Source organism: Chinchilla lanigera, unplaced genomic scaffold (genome assembly GCF_000276665.1).
Source record: "Chinchilla lanigera isolate Chin_1 unplaced genomic scaffold, ChiLan1.0 scaffold00054, whole genome shotgun sequence".
Taxonomy (NCBI): domain Eukaryota; kingdom Metazoa; phylum Chordata; class Mammalia; order Rodentia; family Chinchillidae; genus Chinchilla; species Chinchilla lanigera.
This window is the reverse complement of record NW_004955455.1, coordinates 7,728,817-7,748,942: the sequence shown is the minus strand read 5'-3', so window position 1 is coordinate 7,748,942 and position 20,126 is coordinate 7,728,817. Positions and strand designations below refer to the sequence as shown.

The window sequence follows — 20,126 nt, the reverse complement described above, 5'->3', positions numbered from 1 at the left end:
CCAGCACCACTAAAAAAAAAAAAAAAAAAATCATGCTGTGTGATGGTGCACATCTATAATCCTAGCTACCCAGGAGACTAAGGCAGGAGAATCACAAGTTTGAGGTCAGCCTGAGCAACTCAGCTAGACTCTATCTGAAACTAAAAAAATAAAGAAAAAACTGAGGCTATAGCTCTGTGATAGAACATCCTTGAGTTTGATCCCAAATACAGGAGCGGGGAGGGCTGCACAGGGGGAGCATTATTATCATACCTTTCTCATTTGCTGCTTCCCTTCACCTAAAAGCAACCACTTTCTCAACCCAGTTTCCCTCAAAACCTCAAATCTCCTAAACTCACTTCTGATGCACCCCAGCCTAGAGACTTGATCATTCAACAAATATCTAGCCTTAGGGGGTAGCTCAGCAGTACAGCATATACTTAGCATGACTTCCATCCCAGAAACAAAAAGAAAAAGAAAAAAAAAATCTAAACTCTAGGCTTCTGGGAATTAACCTTAAAATAAAGCATTTGTACAAAAGATGAAGAAACCATTCACTACAATGCAAAACTCATTAAATGTTTGACAGGGAACAGCTCTTTCTCTTTGTTTGTTTTTTTTTGTTGTTGTTTTTCTCCGGTACCGGGAACCGAACTCACGACCTTGCACTTGCCAGGCAGGCGCTTTTGCCGCTGAGCTAAATCCCCAGCCCCTACAGCTCTTTCTCTTCTTGAGCATACGACTCATTGAATCTTCACCTGAAAACACGTTCAGCAACTGGTAATTCTACTGACCCTTTCTCAGAATTCCACCTTCAGCGCCCAGGCACAATTCCACTGCTGATCACCCTTTTTCCTCTTTTTTAGTCTATACCTTTTTTGGCTAGCAAATGCAGTATCTATGTAACTTTCCCTATACAACAGTTTGCACAGTCACATGCAACTAGGAATGAAAAACGCTGAGGAAAATAAAGCTTGGGTGAGAAAGACAGGACACGAGCCTTTAAGCAGAGGATCTCATACTTATTTCAAAAATCCTCTCCCTGGCCTACCACCACAGTATATAGTTTTGTTTGGTTTTGGTTTTTTTGCTTCTGATTTTACCTGGGCCTTGTATATGCTCTACCACTGAGCTATACCTGACTCCCCATTTTTCAATTTTTACTTCCAGATTATAAAAAAATCACTATAGGAATAGTCAGTATTGAAAAAAAATTATAAATGACACATTTATATGGTACTTTACTGAAGCTTTTTTTGAGGGGTTTTTTTTTGTTTTTTGGTGTTACTGGGGATTAAACTCCGGGTCCTTGCACTTAACTGTACCCCCAACCCCTTTATTACTTTTAATTTAGAGACAGGGTCTTGCTAAATTAGCTAGGATGTGCTGAAACTTGCAATCCTCCTGCTTCAGCCTCCCTTCAGCATACGCCATCACACCTGGCTCTTGTTACTCTATTATTTAAAAAAAAAAAATGGAAGGAGCAGGTGTGGTGGAACATGGCTATGATCCCAGCACTCTGGGAAGGTGAGGGAGGAGAATCTATAATCTGAGTACTGCCTGGGAAATTTAGTGAGACCCTGTCCCACTGAAAAAGGCTGGGAATGTAGCTCAGTGCAAAGGCCTTGGGGGTTCATCCCCCAGGACTAGAAAAAAAAGGAAGGCATGAGGAAAATTCCAAATGAAAGAAAAATGAACAACTGAACAAAAATACCAGTCAGGCGTGATGGAACATGCCTACAATCCCAGCACTCTGGAAGTGTGAGACATAAGGATCTTGATTTAAAACCAAACCTGGAAGCCGGGCAGGAGCCAGGCGTGGTGACACATGCCTGTAATCCCAACACTCCAGAGGCTGAGGCAGCAGGATTGTGGCATGTTTGAGACCAGCCTGGGCTATAAAGTGAGCTCAAGGTCAGCCTGAACTGCATAATGAGACAATGAGACCCTGTCTCAAAAAGACAGAAAAATAAAACAAAACAAAACTTGGGCAATTTATGAGGCCTTGTCTCAAAAAACGAAAAGGGCTGAGGATGTAACTCAGTACAAAAGCCCTGGGTTCAATTCCCAGGATCCTCCCACCAACCCATACCTAAAATGATCTTAAACTTGCAATCCTCCTGCCTTGGCCTCCCATTCCCAGCTCCAAAAAAGATACTTTAATTTAATGTAGTAAAATTATACCTCTGGATGGCTTAAAGGAAGGTAGGCATGAAACTAGTTAAGAGACGAGGACAAAGAAATTAGAGGAAGGAGTCAAAGGAATAGGGGCAAAGGAGTTCAGAGGACTCAAAGACCAGGCAGTCAAATTCAGTCTGCCATCCACCTTACGCCACTCCACAGCCTTGGTTTCCACAACGCAATGTGGAAGGCCAGGCCTCCACTCCTGGGCAGACTTTCACAGGGAACCTAAATGTCAGCACAACCATAACTACTATTTTCCACACTCCTCTTTTCACGCAACAATGTCTCAAGTCACAAGAAAACCTGTCTTCTGCTTTTCAGGATAAACAGCACTAAAGTTCCTAAACCATATGTTACGCCCATTCTATCGTGAAATGGTGACCATTCCAGTGAAAGGCACCACACAGGATTTTAAGTCAGAAACCTGGCTCAAGGGGCTGGGGATTTAGCTTAGCGGCAAAGCACCTGCCTGGCAAGCGCACGGTCGTGAGTTTGGTTCCTGGTACCGGAGAAAAACCAAAAAAAAAAAAAAAAAAAGAAACCTGGCTCAAGTCCAATCCTAACCACTCACTAGCTCTGTATTCTTAACCTTGTTTCCATTTATAAAACAAAACAAAAAATACTACTTGTGGTAAATAAACGTCTCAGTATTTGTTGTGAGAGAACCAGTTAATGAAAGGTACACATAAAATGTGGCCTTCTTCCACTCTGCTGCTATATACCCTCATTAGATTCAACAGTAGAGTCAACAAGTATGTTTTTTTATACATATTATATATAATATATATCATTTGTTTGCTTGTTTGTTTTTTGAGACAGGGTGTCACTATGTAGTTCTGCCTGGCCTTCAACTCTACACAGTCCAGGATGCCCTTGAACTTATGGTGACACCCCTGCCTCAGCCTCGCAAGTACTGAGATTATGTGTGTACTACCACACTTGGTAATTATATTAGTTTTATAAATGAAGTATAGGAACCAAACTTACCTAAGCATATACATGGCGGAAGAGAAAACATGAGAACCAAAAGCAGGAGAAGTGGTCCAAGAATCCCAATGTGGTTACATACCATCCTAGTCAACATTTACACTCTATACTAGACCTTCAGAAATACCACTTCAACATAAACTTAAGAGGGTGCATCTGGATTGTTTTGATTTGTTTTTCGGTACTAGGGATTGAATCCAGGGCCTTACACTGTACTATGTCTCTAGTTCTTATTTTTTGTTTTGAGACAGGGTCTCACTAAATTGCTAAACTGCCCAGGGTAGGCTCAAATTCACAATCCTCCCACCTTAACCTCTCAGAGTACTGGAATTAGAAGCATGTGCCATCACAACTGGCTCTTGTTTTTAATTTAAAAACAAGGAAAGTAAGTAACAGAAAGACCAAAAAAATTATTTTGCAAAAAGTATATTTTGTCCATGACAGTAAAACTTCTATGTTTAATAAATGATCTGCTTTCCATCCCTGGGTCACAGAGTGGAGAGTCTGGCTGAGAAGCCTTTTACCTGAGCTGGCAAGAAGAAAGTTACATGAATATGTTTAAAATGTGCATTTTTAACTTTGCTTTTTTTTTTTTTTCCAGTACCGGGAATCGAACTCACGACCTTGCATTTGCCAGGCAGGCGCTGTGCCACTGAGTTAAATCCCCAGCCCCTTAACTTCTTTTCAAAGTCAAAATTTTTTAAACTTTAAAGTTCAACTGCATTACTATGGTCAACACAGAGGCTATTTAGCACAGAACCAATTAAATAAATCTGCACTTGTGGGGAAAACATCGTTTTTCCTCCAGGACTAACCACTCTAGATGACCCAGATTTTTTTCCCTATTAGCATAAATACTATAAAGTATGTTTTACTGTAGGATACAATCTCAGTAATAGTGCAATATAGTAGGAACATAAAAATTCAGCCCTAAAAGTTTGGCACATTCCCAAAAGTACTCTTGGCAACATACATGAAAACTTTTCTTTGGAGACACGGTCTCTGTAGTTCAGGCTGGCCTCAAACTCACAGCGATCCTCCTGCCTCAGCCTCCTGAGTGCTGGGATTACAGATGTGTACCACCATGACCAGCCAAAACTTTCAATACACTATTTCATTCATTCTTTGTGAAGCATCTCTGTTATGAGTCACCCAAATAAAAGAAGTTGGACACACTTTTAAAATGTTCAATTAAGCTAGGTATGGTGGCACATACCTGTTATCCCAGCATTTGGGAGGCTGACGTAGGAAAATTGCCACGAGGCCACCCTTGGCTACATAGTTCAAGGCCAGCCTGGACTACATAGCAAGACCCCGTCTCAAAAAACAAAAACAAAAACAAACAAAAACGTTCAATTTTGTCACCAGGGACTTTACACTTTCTCTTTCAAGTTCATCAGTTTATCTCAAAAAAACTCCAGACAGGCCCACATCTACCTGTTGTTTTCTACTTTTCATTTTATGAAAATGTCCCTGCTTTCACTTGCAAAAGTGATTAATACTAATCATACTGACTACAGCAACTTGTAACACCATTAGGGCAATCTAGTCTTTGGTAATTTATATGTACTACACAGACAGCTACCGAAGATTCAAACTGTACTGGTGCAACCCTATTCTATATAATTAATTACTTTCCTCACTTCTTACCCTTACCCCTGCCATTAGAAAGTAAACTCTAGTAGCTGCTCACAGTGGTACACATGCACCAAGTATCAGCTTTTGGAAAGGCTGAGGCAGGAGGATCACTTGAGCCCAGGGAAAAATTTGAGGCCAGTCTGGGAATCAGAGCAAGAACACAGTGAGACCCTGTCTCAAAAAATTTTTTAAAATAATAGATGGTTCTTTTTAGAAGCAAAGTTTGTCATGTTTTTGTCTGTTTTTTCTGAGATAGGGTCTGACTATGTAGTTGAGGCTGGTCTGAAACTCCCTATGTAGTTCAGGCTGGCTTCAAACTTGTGATCCTACTGGCTAAGCCTCCTGAAAACTAGGAGAAGCAAAGTATTTTTTCCTCTTTAACTTTTCTATCTTCCTTAGGCTATATGCACAATATAGACTTGAAATGTACTATGTAGCCTTGAAATGTACAATATAGCCTTGAAATGTACAATATAGCCAAATGTACAATATAGCCTTGAAATGTACTATGTACTACAATAAACTTGAAATGTACTATGTCAGCGTCTTCAAATCCTTAGTGTCCAAGCACATCAAACAGAGAGAGAACACAAGAGGAAACAGGGAAGTAATCCACACCAAATCCACCCTCCTCCACAGCTGGGAACAAAGATGATGTCTACTTGGTTTCTGAATGATAAAAATATATACAGATTCCTCTCCTTCAGGAAATAAGATCTGAATTCAAAGCCAGGTCTGGTGGTGCATGCATGTAATCCCAGCACTCTGGGAGGCTAGAGGAGTAAGATCACAAGTTTAAGCCCAGTCTGGGAGATCTGCAAACTCAGCTAGACTCTGCCTCAAAATAACAAATGTTTTGTGGTTCTGTTTTTTGAGACAGAGTCTCGCTACGTAGTTCAGGGTGGCCTTAACTCTCTGTGCAGCCCCAGGTTGGCCTCAAACTCATGGTGATCCTCCTGCCTCAGTCTCCCAAGTGCTGAGATAACAGGCAGGTGCTATCACACCTAGGAAAATAACACATTTTTAAAAATCTGAGGATGAAGTTCAGTGTGAAGGCCCTGGGTTCAATCCCTCAGTACCAAAAAAGTAAAAATAAAACAAAAAACCTCTGAATTCAACAATAAGGTACCATTAAATAGACTTTGAAAGTTAGTATACACTCCTAAGAGATGTCTCACAGAGTACAACTGGAGTGAAACCTCCTTAAGTGCAGGAACCAAGTGGTCTGCTTCATCTATGCCAGTGGCATGCCAAACACTGTACCAGCACTTGACAGATTCAACAACTTTCAGTAAAGCTGCAGATGATACTACACAGTGCAGTATCACTATCTAGCAGAGGCAGCATGCAAGTCACAGTATGCCAATCTTAAACATACACGATGCTGGACAAGTCTGCAGGAACCTGGAGGACCAGGGAAGCCTCCCAAGCAAAGTCATACCTGAACTAAATTTTCAGGGTGACAATATGATGAAGTGAGGGAACATTCCAGCAGAGGGAGACAGACAGAGTGAAAAATTTCCAGGGAGGAAGAGATGCTCCGCACAGATCAGTGAGGGAAGAATGTGAGGCCAAACCACAGCCCAGCAATGAAGTATCCTGGGTCCATACTAAGAACTTAGTACAAATGCAGTGGAAGAGTTGAATGTTTTTAAATGGGAGAGTGCCTCTGAATAGTTTAACAGTTTGAAAAGACATGCTATGAGCAAACCCTTGGATTTAAGAAAAAAATAAAGAAGTACAATGTAGATGTGGGGAAAAGAACAGGAAAAGTACTGTTAAAAAGATTACCATCCTCAGGGCCAGGGATGAAGCTCGGTGGCACAGTGCCTGCCTGGCAAACTTGAGGCCCTGAGTTCAATTTTCAATACCAAAAAAAAAAAAAAAAGTTACCACCCTCTTCTCTCACTGCTTTCTTTTTAACAGAATTACCAAATTGTCCTTTAAAAATGGAGAACTCAGAGGAGGCTGAGAGCAGCTGGTCCTCACAATGTAAAAATTTGCATTATGAAGAATTAGAGATTAAATTATTAGTTTTAATTCAAGAAATTTTAAGATAACAGATACATTTTGATCTGTTGCAGCTTTTTAAGAGTACATTCTACAACTCAATCTTATTTGGGATTAAGAACAAACCATCATGAATTTTAAAGGCTTCACAGACACGGAGATCATCTGTTACGTTCACTTTGGAACAGATTAAAGACATTCCTCCCCCTCAGCATCCTCTTCCAAAATTACTCAAGCCAGCCTATCTTCCTTCCCCCATTTCTTCCTTTTCAGTGCTGGGGATGGCCTCAAACTCCTGAGCTCAAAGAATCCTCCTACCTCACTGTCTCAAGCAGCTGGGATGATTACTACACAACACCATCATACCCAGATGGATGCTTAATTTTAACGCTAAAAACTGGGACTTTTTTTAGAAATGACAATGCATTGAGTAAATTTATGAGAAACTCCTATATTTTCCTTGTTCTCCTGTACAAGGCCCATTAAACATTTGAAGGGCCTGACTCCACAGTCTCTGAGATTCATTCTCACCTACTTTATAACATCACCTATCCCTCTTCTCTCACCTTTGAGAGACTACAGTGCCATGGAACTGGTGAGACCTGCAGAAGACTGGCAGAAGATTCTGTAGACAAGGACCCTTTAAATGTTTATTAGCATTAACATTTCTATGCCCCCAAACATTACAGATGGGAAAATGAAAATCCAGAAAGAAAAGCTGATTTGCCCAAATGAAGCCAGCAAGAGAATCTCTTCAGCCTCCTGACACTGTCACCATTCCTCCACTGAGCCAAGCCATTCTTCAACTGAGCTGAAGGGTTTGGGTAACACTGTGCAAGTTGCTCATGTGATTTAAACACATAGATGGCTATATGGCAACTCTTATGCATTAAGAAAACACAACCCTGATAGTACAGGTAATTATGAACCTACACAGTACTATCACCTGAGTCACCTGATCCAATGTACTATGTCCAGCCAGTTATAAGAAGAACCTTTGCTTCAGTGCAATCACGTCAAGAAAACACAGGCCGATACACAACCTGAAAAGTTCAAGTTTATAATAAAATTCCACTACAAACTCCACCTTAACCACAACTACTACAATTACTCTCTACTCACTATGATATTACACTTGATACTCCAAAGCACACAGTGATAAAGCTTCTCTATGGCACAATAATCACTGTCTTACTTAAAAAGAGTACGGAAACCCCTACTCCTGGGTTATACACAGGCAAGCATTACAAAGCATTCACCAGCTATCGAAACATGCTGAGACCACTTTGTGTATACTAACCAAATCAATTGGGAAGTGAGACATTTTTATTGAAAAAGCTATTGGATCAGAAAATTCATAGAAAAAAAAAATTTTTTTTTCACAGAACATTTTTATCCAGACCAAAATTGTACTTCTTTCACCAAATCCCTTTCTGCGTTGGTCTGGCTACTTTACAACACACGTGTATATTTTCTGTAACTTATTTTAATGACTTAAAAAATAGAGTCAGCTCTCAGAATCCTTGGGGAATGGGTTCCAGGATCCCTGCAGACACCAAGAAATGTGGATGCTGAAATCCCTTACATAAAATGGCAAAGTTTTGCACATAACCTGCACAAACCTTCCAGTATACTTTGAATTCTCTATACAGGATTACAGTACCTAATATAATGAAAATGCTACATAAATAGTTGGGTTTTTAAAAAAATAGTTCTTATACTGTATTGTTTAGATACTAATGACAAGGAAAAAAGTTCGTACAGACTCAATACAGATCCATTTTTTTCCAAGTTTTTCCATCCCTGATTAGCTGAAAGAGAAATGACTTAACATTGGCAAAACTGCAATCCTCTCACCCCAAACTTTCAGAAAACTCTGCTGTTGTCGGCGAAGCCCACACCTCTGAATTCATCTCAAGATGTACCCTGAGTGACAGCAAACTGTTGGGCTCCACAGTATTTTTTAAGGTTCTTCTATTTGATGTAAGCTTAGGCAACCATTAGCAATGGTTTGAGACGCTCTTCACAACAAAACAATTTTTCCCTGTCATCAACTGGGCGAATTTATTTTTAAAAATTTCCTGGTTCTTCCTATACTTTAGAACAAGGGCATCAACAAATCACAGCGACCTACATTTGAACGACCAAAGAATTCTTGTTTTTACGAACAGGTAAACCTACCTGGAAACTGATTTCTTTCCCAGTCATCTCCAGATCAGGTTGCCCGAATGAACTATGATATCTTAAACTTAACCACTTAAAAGAGACAATCACCAAGTTGCTGGGAACGCAAAGTTTCCTCTGCAATACACTGGATTCTTCATAGCCAATCTGACATAATTAACCAGGTATCAACAATAAAGAAAATTTCGCCTGCTTCGAAAGACCCTCTCAAGCAAGCGGGGCGCGGCTCCTCAGATACTGCGACCGCCGCACCCCCGGGGTCCCCGGCTCGCCGTTCCTTTGGGGACTCCGCAGGAACGCGGTCCCAAACCCAGGCAAGGGACCAGGGCTACCGGGCGATGGCTTCAGTCTCTACAGGGGCCCGAGGAAAGCAAAGTGCGACAATAAAACGCAGCTCCTTTCTCGGCGCGGAGGCGAGCGACCCAGCACCATCTGGAGCCCAACCCCGACCGAGACACCCCACGGTTCCGTGGTCCACTGGGCAAACTGCGGGTCGGCCCGAGAGCCCAGGAAAAGGACAGCGCACGCGCGGACGGGCCGGGGGCCCCAGGAGGGAAACGGCGCAGGCGCGGGGCCCACCGGGGTCTGCGGGGCTGCCTGGGCCTGGCCGCGCGGGCGGCGCTGAGGAGATAAACTGATCCGCCGGCGACGCTGAGGAGGCCCGACCTAGTTCTTACCGCGCAGCACCGCCTCGCTCGCTCGCTTCGCGCTGGGATCCGACAGCGAGGTCGCCCGGTGGCGCGGCCCGGATCCGTTGACTCCGGCCTCAGGGCAGCAACCAACCCCGCGGCGCCTCTCGCCCGGCCCGCCCAGCCTCCCTCACGGTCCCCGCCTCCAGCAGGCCGCCCCTTCCCCGCCCCTCCAGGCTGCCGTTGCCTGCGCAGGCGCCCTACCTGTCCCGCCCACATCCCAGCACTGCGCAGGCGCCAGTACCCTGCCCACTCGCTCCGGACCCACCCGGCCCTAGGTTGTAAAGTCTCCCTGTTCCCCTGCGGGCGCTCTGCCTGGACACGTAATGCGCATGCGTCAGGTCTGGCACAGGCGCTTTAAGATTTGTACTATGGGAGGGTCTTGTGAGAGCTGTTGACTGTGCGGGTGGAGTGCGCTAATCCCAAAAGCGTTCTTTCCTCAGCAAATACTAGGTCCGACCTTAATACAGTACATATTTACAGTGTGCCACGGCTCATGCTATACATGAGCCAGCTAGTGAGAAAAATGCACAAGCCCTGCTCTCCTGGCGCTCCCAGTACACCAGGGAACACACAAAAAAGTGAACAACCAAAATAAACAAAAAAGACTCTTAAAAAAGCGCTGAAAAAAGTCGGGCGTGGTGGTGCACGCCTGTAATCCCAACACTGGGGAGGCTGAGGCAGAAGGATCTGCCGAAATTCCAAACCAGCCTGGGTTACAGAGCGAGACCTTCTCTCCAAAAAGCAAAAAGGCTAAATGTTCTTTGAAATTAAGGAATTTATATTACGTTGCAAATAGACCCCTTACAAATATATGTTTTTTCCTGTTATAGTTTGAATCACATTAATAGATTTTTCTTTACATTAGGAGAAACATAAGTTGGCCTTGATACATTGCTAAATTATTTGCTAATATTTTACTTAGCATTTTTGCATGTATGTATATGATTGGACTATATTTTTGCTTCCTTGTATTATTTATGTATGGTTTGGTATTAAGCTTATACTAAATTCTGCTTTATTTGGAAGATAATTAGAACAGAATACTTGTTGAGCTACAAAATCATCCAGGTGGTATTTTTCTTTGGTTTTGTTTTCTGTTAATTTTTTTTGAAGGAATGGAATGTAGCATGTAGCATTCAATTTCTTTAATAGTTGTAAATCTAGACTATTTCTTCCTGTGCTCTTTTTTTGCTTTTATTCTTGCAGAAAAGTATATTTTTTTTTTTTTTTTTTTGTCTTTTTTGAGACAGGATCTCATTATGCAGTTCAGGCTGGCCTTCAACTCACTGATGTAGCCCAGGCTGGCCTTGAACTCCCAATAATCCTCCTGCCTCAGCCTCCTGAGTGCTGGGATTACAGGTGTGTGCCACCATGCCCGTCTTACCCTTTGATTTTTATAATGACACTTGTGATGGCATAACCTGGATAATCATCTATCAGAAGATTTTTTTTTGTATCAGGAATTGAACTCAGGACCTTGCGCCGGACTTTGCTCTTGCCAGGCAGGTGCTGTGCCACTGAGCTATATCCCCGGTCCCCCGGTCTCTATCATAAGATTCTTTTTTTTTTTTTTTTTTTACAATAAGATTCTTAATTTAGGGCCAGGGATATAGTTCAGCGGCACAGCACCTGTCTGGTAAGCTTGAGGTCATGAGTTCCATTCCCAATACAAAAAAAAAAAAAGATTCTTAATTTAATCACATCTGCAAAGGCCTTTTTTCCAACTAAGGTAACATTTACAGATTCTAGAGATTAAAATCTAAAATCTTTGAGGGCCATGACGCAGCCTACTATAGGTATGTGTTGTTCTTGTTTGTTTGTTTGTTTGTTTATGTTACTAGGGATTGAACCTAGGACCTTTACACTGAGCTGCATCCTCAGCCCTTTTTTTATTTTGAGACAGAGTCTTGTTAAATCACGAAATTGTCCAGGTTGGCCTTGAACCTTGATCCTCCTGCCTCAGCCTCCCAGGGTGCTGGGATTGCAGGCACTGCCACCACACTTGGTATTCTTTTTTTCTGCCTTTTTTCACTCAACATTAGGTCTGAGAGATTCATTCATCTTGTTGCATGTATTTGACCCCAAGCCCGAATGTCCCGGCACTCAACTCAGAACTGATCTTCTGCTAACAGTTGGGAACAGCTGTTTTCTGATTAAAACCATTTTGGTTGCTAGCAGGCATTCCCCCCACATAGCCCGTGTGTGTGTGTGTGTGTGTGTGTGTGTGTGTGTGTGTGTGTGTGTGTGTGTGTGTGTAGCGTGGTGGTTTCTGGGGGATATCCCAGTTGTGAGCTATTGGTATAAAGAGAATTAGAAAAGCAAAAAGGATCACTGATGTGTCCAGTGAAAAGCTGTGCTAGAACACACCCTTCTTTGTTGTTGTTTGCTGTTGTTGTTGTTGTTGTTATTGTTTTTGAGACAGTGTCTCCATATGCAGTTCAGGCTGGCCTTGAGCTCACTTTGTAGTCCAGGCTGGTCTCGAACTTTCAGCAATCCTCCTGCTTTAGCCTCCTGAGCGCTGGGATTACAGGCAGAACACACCCTTCTAAATGATCTGATTCTGTGCAGACCTGCCCCCATGACACACATACCTGGTGTGACAGTGGGTATTGAACCCAGGGCCTTCACACTGAGCTACATACACAGCCCTTCTTCTTTTATTATTTTTAAAAATATTTTTAGAAAGGATCTTACTAAATCATTAAATTGCCCACTGTGGGCTTGATTTTTCATTCTTCCTGCCTCAGCCTCCAAGAATGCTGGGATTACAGGCTTTTACCATGTACTGATTTCTTTGAGCTATTTTACAGAAAGTCCATAGTGATGAAAATGATTCTTGCCTAAAGACACTCCTTCCCAGCAATCAAAAAGCCAGTTTTACCTCCATTTGCAAGTTATTACAGTATTTCCAATCAAATATTTCCAAATATTTGATCTTTTAATTCTCCTTTGAATTGATAGTAACATCTTTCCAGTTCCCTCAGTTAATTGAGGAGTTAAATGAACCTTTTGACACATACTTATTTTACATTTGGATGAGAATTAGGATTTTACTTTCTGAAAATTACCTTCAAGGCTAGGTTTGTAGCTCAGAGCATGTTCCTGTCATGCCTGTGGCTCTGGGTTCAGTGGCCAGCACATACACACACACACACACACACACACACACACACACAATTGCCCTTCAGCATTAAAAATTAAGCATAGAGCCAAGTGTGGTGGTGCATGCCTGTAATCCCAGCACTTGGGAGGCTGAGACAGGAAGATCGTTGGGCGTTCAAGGCCAGCCTGGGCTAAAAAGTGAGCTCACGGCCAGCCTGAACTGCATAGCAAGACCCTGACTCAAAAAAAAAAAAAAAAAAAAAAATTAAGCATAGAGCTGGACATGATGGTCCCAATTCTAGGGGTGCTGAGGCAGCCTGTACCTGGGCTGCAGCACTGGCATCTGGTGGTCCCATCAGCCTCACTCAGACCTTGCCCCCCACCCCCATTCTCATTCATCTTCCTCAGCCCAGGGCCCAGTCCTGGGGAAGCCTGTGGCAAACTACCTAAGCAGGAGACCATCTATTTGCATCTGAGCGCCTTCCAGGGCCCAGCATCCCAGCATCTGTGTATGAGACGCGGCCATGAGCTCCATTCATGGGCTGAGAGTACCCAGCCTCAGGGTCTCATGTTTCGTTTCCCCTTCTGTGAGGCCCTTCCCTCCCATCTCATCCTGAGATGGGTCCAGCTCCACAGCCCAGGTTCCCCCTTTAAACCCAGGGCCTCTGGTTTCTCAATTACCTGCTCATCTCACTTTGAGCATCATACCCTGAGGTCCACCCAGGTCACTGACTGCCCCTCTTGCGCCCAGCTGTCTCCATCTGCAAGCAGCTGGAGGAGCCAGAACCAGTGGCAGCTGCAGGCCAAGTTCAAATCAGAAAACAACTGTTCCCAGCCATTAGCAAAAGATCAGTTCTGAGTTGGGTACCAGGACATCGGGCTTGGGATTTTTGATATGCTTCCCTTGGAGCCTACAGAGCCTAGGTCCTGGGAAATTGCAACTGTCAGTCAAGCAAGGACCTGTCTGAAAATAGAGATAAGCTGTTTACCTTCTGCAGCCAAAGTCGCCCACCCCATGTACCCAGTGTCCATGGCCTTAAACCAAGTAGGCTCCTTGGGGTGCTCAGATGCTGTAGGCTACCCCAAGAAAGTGCAGAAAACAACTCAGGTCAGCACATCCATCCTCCTGCATGGACAAAAGCAATCAGAGATGGTCAGATCCTCTTGTTTCAAAACCAAGGAAACTAGGGGCTGGGGATTTAGCTCAGCGGCACAGCAGCTGCCCGGCAAGCGAGAGGTCATGAGTTCGATTTCTGGTACCAGAAAAAAACAAACAAACAAACAAGGAAACAGGCCAGAGAGAGGAAGGGAACAGTGATCCAGTGTTTTCCATGTGCCAGCCCTGTGATTTCCAGGAGTATTGTGTTCAAATCCCTACTAGGACAGCCACTCATTGTGTGACCTTGACTTCTCTATGACTATGGTTCTTGTGAACAGTGACAGTACTCCCAGACCTCTCAGGGGTGTCGGGGACCCAATAATAAGTCTTCACCCTATTGAGTACCTCCTGCAAACCACATTTCTCTTTAATGCACTTTTACACAGGAAGTATATGACTGATACTCTGTAACGATGCAGATAATGACTATCTACCTGGAGACCATACACATCCCCAAGGCAGGGACTAGTACAAGGTAAGGGCTCAGGAACCATTATTTATCCTTTCTTAGCCTCTGATCCCTATCTATAGAGAGTAATAACCTTTTCCCAGAATCCTGATCCCACTCCACCTAGCACTGGTGTGATATTGTGGTATGTTTTAGTAGTCATTTTTCTCTTGTTGCTGAGACAAAACACCCAACACCCACAGTTAAAGGAGGAAAGGTTTATTTTGGCTCACAGTTTGTAGAGGTTTCAGTCCATGGTCAGCTGATTCCAAGGCAGAGTGGCATGGCAGAGGAGTGTCGCAGAGGAGAAACAGTTCATGGCAAAGCAGGGCAGGCAAATACAGCAAAGCAGTTAAGCAGCAGAAGCAGAAGCAGCAGCAGCAAGCAACAACAGCAACCCTCTTTTTGTACCTTATTTTCCATCCAGGCTGGTGAGTAGCACTCATATCCAGGGTGGGGCACCCTTAATCCCGGCATCACACATTTAATCCCAGCATCACACACCCTAGATCCAGCAGTCTCCCATCTATGACCTCATGAGGCTTTGGGAGGACATCTGGATACAAGTTGTAATGTGATATATAATAAGAAATATGCATTTTGGTCTTCATCTCAATTCCTGGCACACAACATCTAATTTGGACTCATCAAAGAAGTATCTTCATGTATGCTAATGGGATGACTGAGGACTCCTCGGTGGCTCAGGATATGAGCTGGTTGCCAGGGAAACCAACCATGTGATTAGAGGCTTGAAACTTTCAGCCCCAGGTGGAACCTCCAGGTCTGCACACAGACTACAGGCCCAGGAAGGGAAAAGGGGCTGAAGGTTGAACTGACCATCAGTGGCCAATGACTGATTAGTCATGCCTGTGTAATGAAGCCTCCATAAAGACCTAAAAGGATGGGTTGGGAGTTTCTACGTTGCTGAATATTTGGAGGTTGGCTTGCCCCAAGAGGAGATGGAAGCTCTGAGCCACTGCCCTGCGTATGAATTCACAAATGGCTGTGAAGCCTTTGTAGCCTTTACAATAAAAGTAAATATAAGTGTTTCCCTGAATTTAGTGGTACACTCTAGCAAATTATCACACCCTGAAAGTGATGGTAGAAACATCAATTTGTAGCCAAGTGCTGTAGTTTGGATCTTGAATGTCCCACAAAAACCCTTGACTGTTTTAAAGGATTGGTGCAATTGGAAGGTGGTGGAACCTTTAAAAGGTGGGCCCTGGTTGGAGGGCCTTAGGTCATTGGGGTATGTCCTTCCAGGGGCACTGCAGAACACTGGTTCCCTCCTTCCTCTTTCTTTCATGTTGCTCTCTGGTTTATGTGGCAAGTGGTTTCGCTCTACCACGTGCTCCTGTCATGATACGCCGCCCCGCCACGGGCTCAAAGCTATGGGGCCAATCAGCCACACACTGAAACCATGGGCCAACATAAACCTTTTCTCTTCTAAGTAGGTGATCTCAGGTGTTTGTGACAGTAATGGAAAGCCAGCTAACACGACTGGGGAGTACAGGAGACCAACTACATACATGTCATGGTGGGGACAAGGGAAGAGCAGGGATGAGCCAGAAGCAGAGACTCCAAAGCAGTGTCCTTGAAGGTTTCCGTCACAGTGATCAGCGTATGAGGCTTCAATTCCTCTTCAGGAAGGTGAGACTCAAAAGAGCTAAGTTAATGAACCAAGAGGTACAACCTATTCTTGGCCTTTAAATTCTGCACACAGACCCCTGGGCTGGGTTTCCCACTTCCAAATGAACATTCTGGGATTTTTATTATTATTATTATTATTTTTTAGTAGTACTAAGGACAACCACAGGGGCTTTGTGCTGAGCTACATCTCCAGCCCTCTTTGTTTTAATTTTTGAAACAGGGTCTTGCTAAGTCACTGAATTGCCCAAGCTGGGCTTGAACTTGTCATCTTCCTGCTTCTGCTTTTCAGAGTGCTGGGATTAAAGGTCTATGTCTCAACCCCTGGCTAACCTTCCAGGAATTCTGTAGCCCCCCACCCAAGGCTCCCGATGTGCCTGTTATCGCTTGTTGAAGAGATCATGAAGGAAAGGGGCATCAAGAGGTGAAGCTCTTTTGTTGTTGTTGTTTTTTTTCTCTGTCTCTCTCTGTCTCCCTGTCTCGGCCCTCCCATGCTGGGGACGGAACCCAGGGCTCTTTGTGTGCACTAATGTACCCTAGGCAAGTGCTCTACCACTGAGCCGCATCCCCAGCCCCCTCACGCTCCCTGATAGCTAAAAACAAGCCGAGAGTGTTTGTGAGGACAAAGCAATGGGATTCTGACCTGAGGGGGGATGTACTTGCCAGGTGGAGCCAGGGCTAAGAAGGGTGTGAACACAGGTGGAGATGAGTAAGGACACAGGAGGGAAAGGCTTTCTCCACTTCCTTAGGGGCCTTTGTGGGCAGGGGCGGTCGTGGGGGAAGGGCTGGTAGACACTGACTAAAGCCCCCAGATAGGCTGAGCCCTCGCCTCAAGCCTACACTGTGCTGAACCCCTGCGAAGTGCAGAGATGACCACTGTATCTGACCACAGCCCACGCTCTGGCCCCTCCGGCCTACATCCCGGCACACAGGAGGCGCTAATGGCTGTTTGCCCGGAGGAGGGGACACCGGAGTTGGAAAGCTGTGTGCTGCCTGTGGGCTCTTGACTTATTAGCTGTGTGATGGTTCTAGTTTTATATGGTTGCGCTAGAAAATTATCACAAACTAGGTCAGCTCCACCCAACCTCCTGGCCCTTGCTGCTCCTGGGCGGCTTGGCCTGGGAGTCACAGGAGCTCTTGGGGCAGAGGGGCATGAGATGGAGCAGCCGAGGGGTCTGAGGCCGCTCTGAGGCTTTGGGCATCTACAGAGCTCCATGGCGTGGGGAACCTCTGCAGCAGAACAACCAGACTTGTGGGCTAAAGCTGGGGATGTCTCTCCACGTTCCCTGCCTGGACAGTGGCTGTAGTTAGGCGCCTCCAGGTGATCACAAACTGCAAGGGATTGATTTGGCTTGACCTTAGGAAAAGGAGGCCACATGGGAGGTCTGTCCCAGAGGCTCACTGGCGTTTCTGAGGAAAGAGACAGCTCCCCGCCTTCTGTGCGGTCAGCTGATACCTGAGGTTTCAGAGACAGTCATGAATACAGAGCAGTGAGAGGAGGGAAAAGGGAGACACAGGGTTCAGAGCTGTTTCCACATGGAACGGTCAGAAAAGAGGCCCAAAGCCCCTGTATTTGTCAGGGCAGTCATGACAAATAGCACAGCCTACACTGTGGCCACTTATTTCCTCACAGGTCTAGAAGCCAAAAGTCCAAGACAAATGTGCCATCAAGTAGGTTTCTCCTGAGGCCCCACTTCCTGGTTCATAGATGCCTCCTTCTCGTTGTGTCCTCACATGGGTTGTTCTGTGTTCTTTCTGCTTATAAAGACACCAGTCAGCTGGGCATACATTCCTGTAATCCTTATCTCAGAAGGCTGAGGCAGGAGGATCTCAAGTTTGAGGCCAGCTTGGTCTACATAGTAATTTCAAGGCAAACCTAGACTACATAGTAAAAATCAGTGCCTGCCTGGCAAGCATGAGGTCATGAGTTTGATTCCCGGTACCAAAACCAAAATGCTGTGGCAGGAGGATTGCAAGTTTGAGCCCCAGCCTGGGCAATTTAGTGACTTAGTGAGACCCTATTGCAAAATAAAAAATAAAAAGGGCTGGGGATGTGAAGCCCCTAGGTTCAGTCCCCAGTACCAAGGGGGTGGGAAGGCCACCAGCCCTATTGGATTAGGGCCCCGCCTTTGTGACTTCCTAACCTTAGTCACTACCTTAGAGACCCATCTCTAGTACAACCACATTGAGAGCTGGGGCTTCAATATATGAATTGAGGGAGGGGAAAGGGAATGAGACACAGTTCAGTCCCTAATAGCCTTAGAATGGAGAGCCTAGAAAACCCCAAGGCAGCTAGGAAGGAGCATGAGAGGGCATGGGCAATGGCAGCCAGGCTGAAGAGGAATTAGCTGCAATTCCACAGCTCTGGATGTTCTCATGGAGAACACAAAGCTCTGAGACACCTTAGCTCTTTCCAAATAACTTTTGATTACTCCCTCGCCTCCAGTGTTTTAAATAGTTTTTAGAAAACAGAAGAAACAGCAACAATTCCTGTACCCACTGTTGTTGTTTCTCTCCCCCTTCATCTGGCCCCATTGTGCCCGGAACCTAGCAGCAGGAACTGCGGCAGGTTGGGTCACTGGAGGCTGGACCTCCGCAGATGGGAGTTGGGGCACTCAGTCCGCAAGGCAGCACGGGCTGTGCGGCGGGGTTTGGAGGTCCATCTGTCCATGCTCATTATGCCGCTGGGAGAGGGCCTTTATCTGGGTGGCTTAGGTTACCCTTGTCTGCCTGCCATTCTGGGGCCTTCTCTTCTGGTAGCTGCTGAGCCAGCAACTCCGTGGGGACAGGAACTTGTTTGGGCCTTCTTCTTTAGGCCCCTTTCTTTGACCATGACCAGAATCACGGATACACAGCCTCACGGTGGAGTCATGGTTTTTTTTTTGTTTTTTTTGAGACAGGGTCTAGCTCTGCAGTTCAGGCTGGCCTTCAGCTCACTTTGTAGCCCAGGCTGGACCCAACAATCCTCCTGCCTCAGCCTCCCAAGTGCTGGGATTTTGTGCGCCACCACACCCGGCTTTTGAAGGAGTCCTGTTTTCACAGGGACTGAAAACGTTAATGGCGAGTTTCTGGCCGGGCCCCACCCAGTTGCAGTGACGGGAAAAGAAGGGGAACATGGTATGTGGACTGAGCCTTAATTAAGGACTGGGGGCCTCTGGGGCCCTCTGCTGAAGGTGGAGAAGGGGCCAGAGGAGGCCTTGCTTGGAACATACTGCTGTGGGCTTTGGAGCCAGGCTGCCCGGTTTACGGCTCTTGGCACTGTCTTCCCCCGAGCAGCTGGACCCCTTTCCCGTCTGGTCATAGCTGAGATGCAGCAGGATCTTTCTCCCTGGAACCCGTTTATGTGCATGCCTGTCCTTGTCACTTCCCTGGCTGGCCTTCCTGTGAGAACTGGGGTGACGCAAGGCTCTGCCTGGTAGCCGACCCACCGCCTGGCAGTTCTTTCCCACTCGTTAGGCCAACGGGGCTCCAGCACCTCCCACCCTGGGTCTGGCAGTTCCTTCTGCCAGAAGTGTTCCTCCTCCTGCCCGCTGACCGTGGCCACTGCTCCGGGGCCATCTGAGCCTCTTCAAGAGCAGAGTGTTTCCCACCCCCTCACTGTTTATCTTGCTATAACTATCTGTGACAGCCCATCATTAGCCCCTCTAACTGCTTCCTTTTAGGTCAACTGGGGCTTTCTTTTTTTTTTTTTTTTGGTTTTTGGTTTTTCTTCGGTACCGGGAACCGAACTCACAACCTTGCACTTGCCAGGCAGGTGCTTTGCCGCTGAGCTAAATCCCCAGCCCCAACTGGGGCTTTCTTGAGGGCGAGTGTAAAAGTCCCTCAGAGATCCTATATGAAATTCTGGTTTCCCTTCTTCAAAGAGGGCATGATGCCAGCTCTCAGGTTGTGGCTCCACCTCAGCACAGTCACGTCCAGGCCCTGTCTCATTTTGTCCAGCAAAAAGGTGGTGAGTTTGGCGGCAGGGAACGTCAAGACATGGGGACCCCACCCTGCTCACAGACCACGTCTGGGATGTCAAGTGGAATGGGGATGTTTTGTGTGCCTTGGTTTCCCTGGCTACCAGGAGGGTGGATTAGGAAGCCTCTGGGAGCTC

The 20,126-nt window shown here is 45.4% G+C and overlaps 1 protein-coding gene across 4 annotated transcripts in view; it reads right to left on the bottom strand.

Annotated features, from left to right (window-relative positions):
* The window catches only part of Specc1l (sperm antigen with calponin homology and coiled-coil domains 1-like), a 140,385-nt gene extending 130,547 nt beyond the window's left edge, over positions 1-9,838 (bottom strand). For 2 of the 4 annotated variants that reach the window (XM_005396373.2, XM_005396375.2), the window contains exon 1: positions 9,660-9,838. The gene's annotated coding sequence lies outside the window, so the exon portion shown is untranslated. Of the gene's footprint in view, positions 1-8,979; positions 9,481-9,561; positions 9,629-9,659 lie in introns of those variants that run through there. The other 2 variants (XM_005396376.2, XM_005396374.2) reach the window with 2 other exon arrangements.
* Between the last annotated feature and the right edge of the window lie 10,288 nt (positions 9,839-20,126).